The following is a 10720-nucleotide window of genomic DNA, read 5'->3' on the forward strand; positions in this document are numbered from 1 at the left end:
GGAGAGCAAGCAATGCCAGGTGAAATGGAGGCAACCCCTTTGGCAGAATTTTCAGCAATCAGAACTGCAGGGCTTTGGGGAGAACTTTGCCTGCCCCCCCCCCCAGCACTTCCTGACTGGGAGGAAATTATGTAAATATGCATCACTGATACACACTGTAGAATTCAGCACTTCTTGGGATGGAATGTTTATTTGATTTAAAAAAAAACATGCTTTCACAAACTTACTAGACTTGAAACACAGACAGTCTGTTGGCAGCTGATATGTTTCCGAAGCGAAGCTCTTTGAGGTCTAGGCCTGCCCCGGAGCTGGACAGAAGGTGAACTCAGATGCCCGGGTTTAGAGGAAGGGCCTGATAGAAGTTTAATGGAATCAAAAGCATCAGCTTGGTCGGACTCCAGCTTCTCATGAGTTAATCACCCGGCTTGGTTGCTTTGCAACAGACCCCATTGATTAAGGGATTGATCTTATGGTGATCTATGAAGTAAACATGCACAATGGGAAAAGGGAGGAGCAGTCTCGCAAACTGGCCATCACATAACCTCAAACCCCCCCCCCCCCAAGCTACTCATTGCTCAAAGTGCTCAAAGAACTTTCTGGAAAACTTGTTCTGCACAACCCTTTAAGGACTGGAGATGTCCTGGAGGACTGGAAGAGAGCAAACGTTATTCCAATCTTCAAAAAAGGGAGGAAGGATGACCCGGGAAACTACAGACCAGTGAGTCTGACCTCTGTTGTGGGGAAGATAATGGAGCAGATATTAAGGGAGCAATCTGCAAACATCTGGAGGACAATTTGATCCAAGGAAGTCAGCATGGATTTGTCTCCAACAGGTCCTGTCAGACCAACCTGGTTTCCTTTTTTGACCAAGTAACAGGTTTGCTGGATCGTGGAAATTCAGTTGATGTCGTTTACTTGGATTTTAGTAAAGCTTTTGATAAGGTTCCCCATGATGTTCTGATGGATAAATTGAAGGACTGCAATCTGGATTTTCAGATAGTTAGGTGGATAGAGAATTGGTTAGAGAATCGCACTCAAAGAGTTGTTGTCAATGGTGTTTCATCAGACTGGAGGGAGGTGAGTAGCGGGGTACCTCAGGGCTCGGTGCTCGGTCCGGTACTTTTTAACATATTTATTAATGATCTAGATGAGGGGGTGGAGGGACTACTCATCAAGTTTGCAGATGACACCAAATTGGGAGGACTGGCAAATACTCCAGACGATAGAGACAGAGTTCAACGAGATCTGAACACAATGGGAAAATGGGCAAATGATAACAAGATGCAATTTAATAAAGATAAGTGTAAAGTTCTGCATCTGGGCCAGAAAAATGAAAAGCATACCTACTGGATAGGGGATACGCTTCTAGGTAACACTGTGTGTGAACGAGACCTTGGGGTACTTGTGGATTGTAAACTAAACATGAGCAGGCAGTGTGATGCAGCAGTTAAAAAGGCAAATGCCATTTTGGGCTGTATTAACAGGGGCATCACATCAAAATCACAAGATGTCATAGTCCCATTGTATACAGCACTGGTCAGATCACACCTGGAGTACTGTGTGCAGTTCTGGAGGCCTCACTTCAAGAAGGATGTAGATAAAATTGAAAGGGTACAGAGGAGAGTGACAAGGATGATCTGGGGCCAAGGGACCAAGCCATATGAAGATAGGTTGAGGGACTTGGGAATGTTCAGCCTGGAGAAAAGGAGGTTGAGAGGGGACATGATAGCCCTCTAAGTATTTGAAAGGTTGTCATTTGGAGGAGGGCAGGATGCTATTCCCATTGGCTGCAGAGAAAAGGACATGCAGTAATGGGTTTAAACTACAAGTACAACTATATAGGCTAGATATCAGGAAAAATATTTTCACAGTCAGAGTAGTTCAACAGTGGAATAGGCTGCCTAAGGAGGTGGTCAGCTCCCCCTCACTGGCAGTCTTCAAGCAAAGGTTGGATATACACTTTTCTTGGATGCTTTAGGATGCTTTGGGCTGATCCTGCGTTGAGCAGGGGGTTGGACTAGATGGCCTGTATGGCCCCTTCCAACTCTATGATTCTGTGATTCTATGATTGCCCTTTTTCTGATCTCAGATCTGATGGGTTTGCTAGCCTCCAGGTGGGGCCTGAAAATCTCCCTGAATTGCAATGGGTATCTGTCACTCTAGAGAAGAAGGCTGCTTTGGAGGGTAGATTACAGGGCAACTCATTCCTGTTGACCTCCCTCCCCTCCCCAGACATTGCCCTCTGCAGGCTCCACCTCCAACCTGGAACTGGCAAACCTATCTCAGAGGCATGTTCTCCCCCTGCATACGCACCAGGTATGCCCTTCATTGTGCAAAGAGGAACGTGGCTGTAATCCTCCATTTTATTTCTGGTCCACAATGACACACTGTGCCGGGCCGCCACCAATTTCTTGCAGTGGGACAGCATGCCTGCCGCTTTCCGTGTATGCATGGGGAACAAAATCCCCCGGCACACACAGTGTGCCACAGAGTTGTGTGTCTGCACACACAACTCCAGGGCTGAAAGGTTCTACCATGCCTTGCAGTGGCAGCAGCAGGGGAGAGCGAAGGGACATGGAGTACCACTGCAGGACAGTGGGATAGTGGCATGCCTCTATCCTACCATCAGGGGGGTGTAGAAGTGCCCTGTTTGGCTCCTCAGCACCGCAAAGCCAGGTGGGGTGTTTTGTGTTCCTCTAGGGACACTGTATGCATGGGCCAGCCAGGCCTCTAATGGCTACTATGGCAAGAAAGGGAACATAGAAAAATCAGGGGCTTTCCGCACTCCTTCAAAATTGCACAATGGTTGCCAATTGAAAACGCTACAGTTTTGCCATTATGCACGTCGTTGACAATCTGCCACACACCTGAAACCGATCCGCAAAAAGCGCTTCGTTGTAGCGCTTTCAGGGAAATCCCCAACAGTGGATTCACCCTCTGGAAAGCGCTACACTCCTGCAACCAATCTGCAACACTAGCGGGAAAGTTCTGTGCGTTACCATTGTTGTGGTTTCTACAAAGTCCCGCCCCCTGGCTCTCTCCTCTGATCTTCCGGCGAAGCGATCGCCATTTTTTTTTCTCCGAGCAAGCGGAGATCAAATCACCGGCAAGCCTTCGTTTACCCAGTGAGGCTTCCCCGGCTGCAGTCCCTCTCCAGAGCTCTTTACAGTCACTAAGCACAAACAACAGAGAAGCCCGTTTACTGATGTATTTTCCCTTTATTTTTCACACTGTTTTCGGCCGAAAATCGCGCCCGTGAGGGGGGGGGGGATTTTTTTTTTCACTCGGGGGGAGCGTGGCAATGATGAAACGGCAGCTCAAACACACCTGCCAGCTGGATGGGTCTCTCCGTTGCAACGAATCAACGCATATTCGTTGCAACGTGTGTGTTTTTTTTTAAACCTTTCTTAAAGGGAAAGGGGCTGTTTGGGAGCATGCTAACGGCCGCCCATTGGCTGCTTGATGGCCAGGGGCGGGACGAGCTCGGCAATAGAGCTTCCTTTCTAGTGATTTTTGCTGAGACCGGAAGCTTGTGGGAAACGATGGAAACGCAACTGGATTTCACTACAAAGTCAGGTATGCATAATGACGAATTCCACTATTTTAAATGGCAATTTTTCGTTCAGCAAACAATTTGCTACAAGGATCCCGGTGCGGAAAGCCCCTCAGTGTTCCCTTGCTGCAGGCCATCAGAGGCCCGAAATCGAGCCAGGGCCAGGAAGAGGCTCGGATGGCGATGGCGTTGTGCGTAAGCGGGGATTAGCCCCACTATCATGCAGGTGTTGGCCCGCCCTTCCCTGTCTGTGCATAATCAGTCTATAAACAAGACAGTTCAGGCCAAGAGAAGCCTACGCAGAAAGCTTTGTGTGTCAGAAATAAGCCAAACGCTGGCTCTATTTGAAGCCTATCTCATGCAAGAGCTTTCCTCAAAGAGGCTGTCACAAGAGTGATGCATTTAATCTGCACACAAGACTGGGCCGTATGCTCTTTTCCACCCTAGCACGACAGGAACAGGAATTAGACAACACCTGGCCAGTGGCTAATCTTCTTATCGACCCTGTATTGTTTTACCTTAATGTCTCCTTCCTGGTGAAGTAATCCTGCTGGCAGCTTCTTCCTGTCCTTTAATCACTGGCACATCAAAATCTCAGTAGCAGAGGGCCTGCCACACTTGGACACACCTTCCATCCAAAAAGCAGATGTGCCTAATACCCAGAACCCACCTAGATTCTTACACCAGCTCCAGAAATTCCCTAATAGCCCATTAGACTGTTTTTATCAAAGCCCAGTTCGCCCATTAACAAACCCTCCATTCCTTTGGCATTGCTCCATTTAATCCTGTCAGACATTGACTCAGGACCTCGGTGCCCTGCCCCTAGCCCCAAGTACAAAATTCGCTAATAAAAAGAGAGCAAACTCAAGTCATCTCAATTCTTGTGTTTGGTTCCTCCTTACATGAAACTCAGGTTGCAGGCAAGTTGCTGCTTCTAGACTCTTCTCTTCTTATCGTAACATATCTATACGCTCTGACCCAAACCTTGACCCCCACACACACCTGATCACCACTTTGCTTCTCATCTGTATGATCATGTTTCACTTAAATTGAACGTATGTTGTTACGGACCTTTTTATGCATTTTAATTTTAAAATCCTTTTGTTAATTATTAAGTTCAATTGCCATCTTTATTTTAAGTGGTTTCTAACCAGGAAAAGGACCCTGTAAACATTGGTAAAAAAGATATTTTGCTTATATATATTCAAATTCCCCATAATTCCCCTTGAGGATCCATTTCAAGTAACATTGCCCTCTGAGGCCTCCCTTCAAAATGTACCCTTTTGGTAGTACTCTGTAGATGTTATGTGAACTGTTCTGTTCTCAAAACCCAGGAGCTCACCAGAATCTTCATTATCCAGGGTTGTGGTTTATGTGAATGGATGCTGTATGTGCATGGAAAAGCCACACACGAGATGGTGCAACCAGCTGACTCCCAGTTTGCAAGAACACAACAGAATGCAATGTTTGTACAGGCCTGGAGAGCCAACATGGTGTAGTGGTTGGTTAAGTGTGGCAAACTGTAAACTGAAGAAGAAGGAGAAGGAAGAGGAGGAGGAGGAGGAGGAAGAGGAGGAGGAGAAGGAGAAGGAGAAGGAGAAGGAGAAGAAGAAGAAGAAGAAGAAGAAGAAGTAGAAGAAGAAGAAGAAGAAGAAGAAGAGTTGGTTCTTATATGCTGCTTTTCTCTACCTGAAGGAGTCTCAAAACTGCTCACAGTTGCCTTCAACTTTATCAGCGCCATGGTGAGCCCAAGGTCACCCAGCTGGCTGCATGTGGGGGAGTGCAGAATCGAACCTGGCTCACGAGATTAGAAGTCTGTACTCCTAAGCACTACACCAAACTGGCTGGTTTGATTCCTCACATGCAGCCAGCTGGGTGAACTTGGACTAGCCACAGTTTTATTAGAGCTGTTATCGCACAGCTGTACTGGGGAGTGGTGTTTAGATGATCCAGAGGTGGCAGGTCAAGGAGACCCAGACGGTGCCCAAGCCAGTGGAGGAGCATCTTTGCCACATGAGAAGCCCTGTTTCTGGAGCTGTTGCCTTTCCCTACAAACATCCAAGAGAATTTGGAAAGAGGAGCGGATAAGGGGGCCTTGCTCGAGAGCAACCCTGCTGCTTTGGACCGCCGTCCTCCCATTGAGGCCCGTGTCGAGCTCAGCTGCCATTCACCGATTACCGCTCCTACTGGAAGACATTTTCCCGTTAACGGCGAACATTTCCCTGCCTGCCGCTCGCTGTGACAGCCTTAATGCAGTGTGCTCACAAATGCTTTCTCCATCAAACTCATTTGCTTTATGAGAACTCTAATTTGGGAATGTGTTGTGTATTATATTAAGGTGTAATCAGAGAGATCCCATTAGCTTAGCTTTTGGAAACAGAGGGAGGAAAGCTACCCAAGAGCCAGTGAGAGAAAGGATGGAAGGCTTCATCCGGAAAACGGCTCCCCGTTCCCTTTAGACAACGCAGAGCCCCGTTATTGTGAGGCCGTCTACTGATTAATTTGTATGCCGGGCTAAGGTCTTTTGCAAATTTGCTTTTTGCCAAGTATTCTTACCAGTCCCTGTGTGGTGGCTTCTGTTTCAAACAGAATCAGAGTCTGTCTTCTGGTCCCGGGGTAGTCAACCTGTGGTCCTCCATAAGTCCATGGACTACAACTCCCATGAGCCCCTGTCAGTGTTTGCTGGCAGGGGCTCATGGGAATTGTAGCCCATGAACATCTGGAGGACCAGAGGTTGACTACCCCGGGACCAAACAATGAAGCCCAGTTTAAGGATCTGTGGGGCCCATAGCACCAGAGCCAGTTTAAGGATTCGTAGGGCCCTAGCAGAGCACAACTGGCCCTAGTACTACAGGGACCTCCTCCCCGAAATAGCTGGAACTTTGGAAGCAGAAAACACCTTTACTTTGCTGAAAACGTTTCTCGAAGCTTGAGGGGACACACAAGCACGATGCCCCAATGTCAGAGCAGGCAGGAAGTTAGTGGGAAGTTAGCGCCAATGGGTAACCGGGGGCCAAGTGGACCATGCCATGTGCAATTCAGGTGTGGGGGTCATGGCACATGGCTCTGGCACCTAATCGTGCTCATCCAGCGGGGAGAAGGAAGGCACCTCGCGGGACCTCCGGGAACCACAGTCCCCATATCATGTGCTGTATGTGCTACTAAGATAAACTGCTACTGCAGACTACCGGGCAATTTTGGACCGCCTCACAACCATAATCAACAATGCAAGGACACATTATAAGTCAGAAAGAGGCCCTCCTTGAAAAGGGCATGAATCTAAGCAGTGAGTCTTTCTTGCGCAAAGGCATTTTCTGCGCTGTCATCCTGACTCTACCGAAATTGTTCAGAGGAGGGAAGGACATGTCCGGAAACTTCTCTCGATGTACCTCCGCTGCCACCTTGTGTTGGCATAGAGAATGGCAGTGTCTCCTCTCCACTAAGCAATGATCTAGAAGGGACCGGGATTCATGTCAAAATTGGGGGCATCACATCTTATTTATTGCAAAATGGCTTGAGCTGACCACCGGCGCCACCCAGACACTTCTTAGAAAGAGGAGTCGAGCTCAAACCAGTGGGAATTCCTCCCTGGACTTGACTCCTTGTTTGAAAGGCCAGGATAGAATTTAGACCTTCTGCGCAGGGGGTCCACAAATGGCTCAGAATGACAACATGTCTCCAGTGATTAGAATCATTCCACGTTCCCCACCACAGTTGCTCAGCTATGCCCCGCTGCTTGAGGATTGGGAGCGTGACCTTCCTCCAGTGGAGCCAGTGTTTCCAGCTAATGTGACTCACTAGGGGATGGGGCGGGGGTTGACTGGGGGCGGGCAGGCTAGTAATGAGATCAAATGACTCTGGTGGATCAGTGCTTTGTTCAATCTCAAGCAATAGCAGGTGAGTGGCATGGGCAGTTTTTCGGCAAAACCACCCTGTGTGAAGAGATCACCCCCGATGCTTCAACAGGCAGGTATGGCCCGCCGCAGTTTGTCTCGTCGCCTTCACTGTAGACTTGGAAGAACAATCCGGAACCTAAAAGGGATGTCATCCGTGCCTGGCCCAAGCCTGCACAGAAAGAATGGGTTATAAATCAAAAGGCTACTGTAGCACTGGGAGAAGGCTCGGCACAGGCTGGCTTCCTCAGCAAAATCAAGCCTAGCTTGATACAAAGGCAGGAGCAGCCAGCCTGTATTTTACTTAATGCAAGGGTGAAATCAAGTCATTCTATCTTCTAGACCAGTGATCCCTGACCCGGGGTGCATGGGCACCATGAAACGCACCTGCGTATTTGCTGAAGCTCGCTTTCTTCCTCTTCAAAGCAACCGGTCTCGGTTTTTCTCTTCCTCCTTGGAGCAAGAAGAACAAAAGGAGATATTACTGGCTGAGAAGGCAAAGTGGGGATGGAATGACCATCTGTGAACCAAGTCCTGGCTTCAGGAGCTAAACAGAGTTCAAATGGACCATTTGATTGCATGTTTTGATTGCATGTTTTGTCTAAACCAAACCATTGGCTCCTTTCCTGTACATCACAATGAAAATGTGGCAGGGCCAGGACCAGATAACATGAAGCTCCTTCAAGGTCTGCATCTGGTCCAGGGTCTGGAAACTATCCTTACCTAGGTGAGAGCACATCACATTGATTCTAAGACATCTGTAAATTTCGTCACAAACACGCTCAGCTGTCCAATTTACCATGTTCGAAAATGGTGATCAGAGCTGAGTCAATCACTCGGTCTGCTCCATTTGCACTGAGCGGCTGCCAACAACTTGCCAAAATGGTCTAAGCTGGATTTCCCAAGACTGCAGGCCCAAAGATGCTGGCAATTAGAGTTGATTGGCATCCGTTTGCATTGCTAAGGCCTCCTTTTAGATTAACACCCAGGAGTAAGATTTAATGGAAACAGCGTTTCTTACTGAGTGCTTTCTAGGATGTGTTTAGTTAAACAACTGCCTGCCAGTTATAGGGATGACGGCCCCCAGGTGGGACCTGGGGATCCCCTGGAATTCTAGCTCATCTCCAGTTCTGGCGTTGCCATGGGGATGGGGAGAGGGGAGGACATGCCAGCAGCAACCACCAGGGCCTAACTACCCACACCATCAGTTCCTACCCTGCCCTGGTGCTGGCCACCATGTGACTGGGCCAGGCCTAAGGTTGCCAGCTCTGGGTCAGGAAATACCTGGAGACTTTGGTGGTAGGCCAGAAGTGGATCAGATTTTAGGTAGGGAAAGACCTCAGTGGAGTATAATACTATGGAATCCAACCTCCAAAGTGGAAGAAGAGTTGTTTTTATACCCCGCTTTTCAGTTCCAGATGGAGTCTCAAAGTGGCTTACAATCTCCTTCCATTCCTCTCCCCATAACTGACACCCTGTGAGGTAGGTGGGGCTGAGAGAGCCATGACAGGACTGCTACCAGGACAGTGATGAGCCCAAGGTCACCCAGCTGACTGCAAGTGGAGGAGTGCGGGGCTCACCAGATTAAAAGCCGCTGCTCTTAACCACATGAAGCTGGCTCCCTCTACAAAGGAGCCATTTTCCCCAGGGGAACTGATCTATGTCATCTAGAGATGAGGTGTAAGACTCGGAGATCCCCAGGTCCCACCTGGAGACTGGCAACACTAATTTGAGGCAGACTCCTTGCTAGACAGCCGAACAGAGTGGACATCCAGCTCCTGGGCAAACACAGTCAGTTCATCTGTTGAACACATGTGGTATGATGTTTACAACATTCCTGTAAATAATTGGATCACCTACACAGGCATACTTCCCTTCTTGAGAAGCATCTTCTCAAGGGACCATTCCTCTCTCAAATCTCCAGAAATTTCCCAGTCTGGGCATGGGGAACCTACCCTTCTTCCCCTTGTAAACCTTAGCAGGCACTCTAATCTCACAAAGATTCTTGCCACCCTAGCACTACATGACTTCCTACTTAAGGGCAAGGTGAGGGAACTTTTAATTCCAAATTCTAAGAGCAACCTGGGTAAAAGTATGCCTGTGGCAAACATCTCAAATTACCCCTTTTAGGTACAAATTCGCTGAGAGGGTTCCAAGCCTTCAGAAGGACAGACGGTCAGCACTTAAAAGAACAGACTGCGTGGACTTCAGAAGGAATTTATTCAGATCACATTGCCTAAATATAGTTATTTATTGCATGAATTTGCATTTCTGCTAAAAGCAATACACAAAGCAACTTACAGAAGATCAATGAAATAGCTAAAGCAATTAAAAATGGCCAATACAAAAAAAAATACTTTGTTAAAAGAGAGTTGGGAAAGGGCAAAAATAGCAGCAGCATCAATCATTAGGAAAAGCCCAAGTGAGTATGTCTCCTGCTTGTCTGCAAAAATCACAGCAGAGAGGGAACTTGCTGGATCTGCCCGAACAGAGCAATCTACGGGGTGGTCAGGCCTACCAAGAAGGCTCTTCCCTGAGCCCCAACCAGTCCTGCCTGCTATGAAGAGACTACAAAAAAATCACTTTATGACTGAAGGGCCAAAAGGGCCCTATCAGACTGTTATTCTGTCCTTGGGTCACCATCTAGAGTTGCTAAGATTGCATTCCCAGACGACTGTGGCAGAACAAGCCTGCTCCAACCAGCAGGCCCAACTCCACCCTGTCCAGTCTCAAGGTTTCTCCTAACACTTGGAGAGGCTCATCTCTCTCTGTGTCTCTGGGGGAACGCATCACCATCACCTGAATTGTCAGGACATCTAGCTTCCCTTCTCAGGCCTGAGACCTTGCCTCTGTGTCTCCCACTGCCCATTGCCTGGCCACCATGGGGACAATTTACTACCTGGTGTTCCCCTGGAGGAATAGTTGTTCGCCAACTGCCTTCCCTCTCCTTGGAACTCTCTTTTTAACGGGAGTTCTCTTTTCTGAGATGGTGGAGGTCTATGTGGTACAGGGAATCATTACCAGCATCAGTTATTAAAAAGAAAATGTCCACAGGCCTATTTTTAGCACAACAGCAGACTGAGCAAGGGATCTAAAATAACTTCTTGCTGTACATGCAAGATCTTTTCCCAGCAGCTTAAAACTTTCACCAGCTCTCCAGACAAGTACATGGTCAATGGCTGCCCCTCCAGACCAGATGGATGCAGCACAGAAGAGAGCTCCTCCTTGCCACAAGGGTCAAATGTGGATCAAAGAGCCACTCTCTGAGGATCTC

At 48.1% G+C, this 10720-nt stretch overlaps 1 long non-coding RNA gene across 1 annotated transcript; it reads right to left on the reverse strand.

The window, feature by feature from the left end:
* Nucleotides 1–7039: 7039 nt before the first annotated feature.
* Nucleotides 7040–10382, reverse strand: LOC143839035 (uncharacterized). Its single transcript, XR_013231541.1, has 3 exons — nt 10346–10382; nt 7834–7899; nt 7040–7618 (listed from the first exon to the last, which is right to left on the reverse strand). It is a non-coding gene; the product is annotated as an uncharacterized LOC143839035 (long non-coding RNA).
* Between the last annotated feature and the right edge of the window lie 338 nt (nt 10383–10720).

The sequence above is a fragment of the Paroedura picta genome, chromosome 5, assembly GCF_049243985.1.
Source record: "Paroedura picta isolate Pp20150507F chromosome 5, Ppicta_v3.0, whole genome shotgun sequence".
Lineage (NCBI taxonomy): Eukaryota > Metazoa > Chordata > Lepidosauria > Squamata > Gekkonidae > Paroedura > Paroedura picta.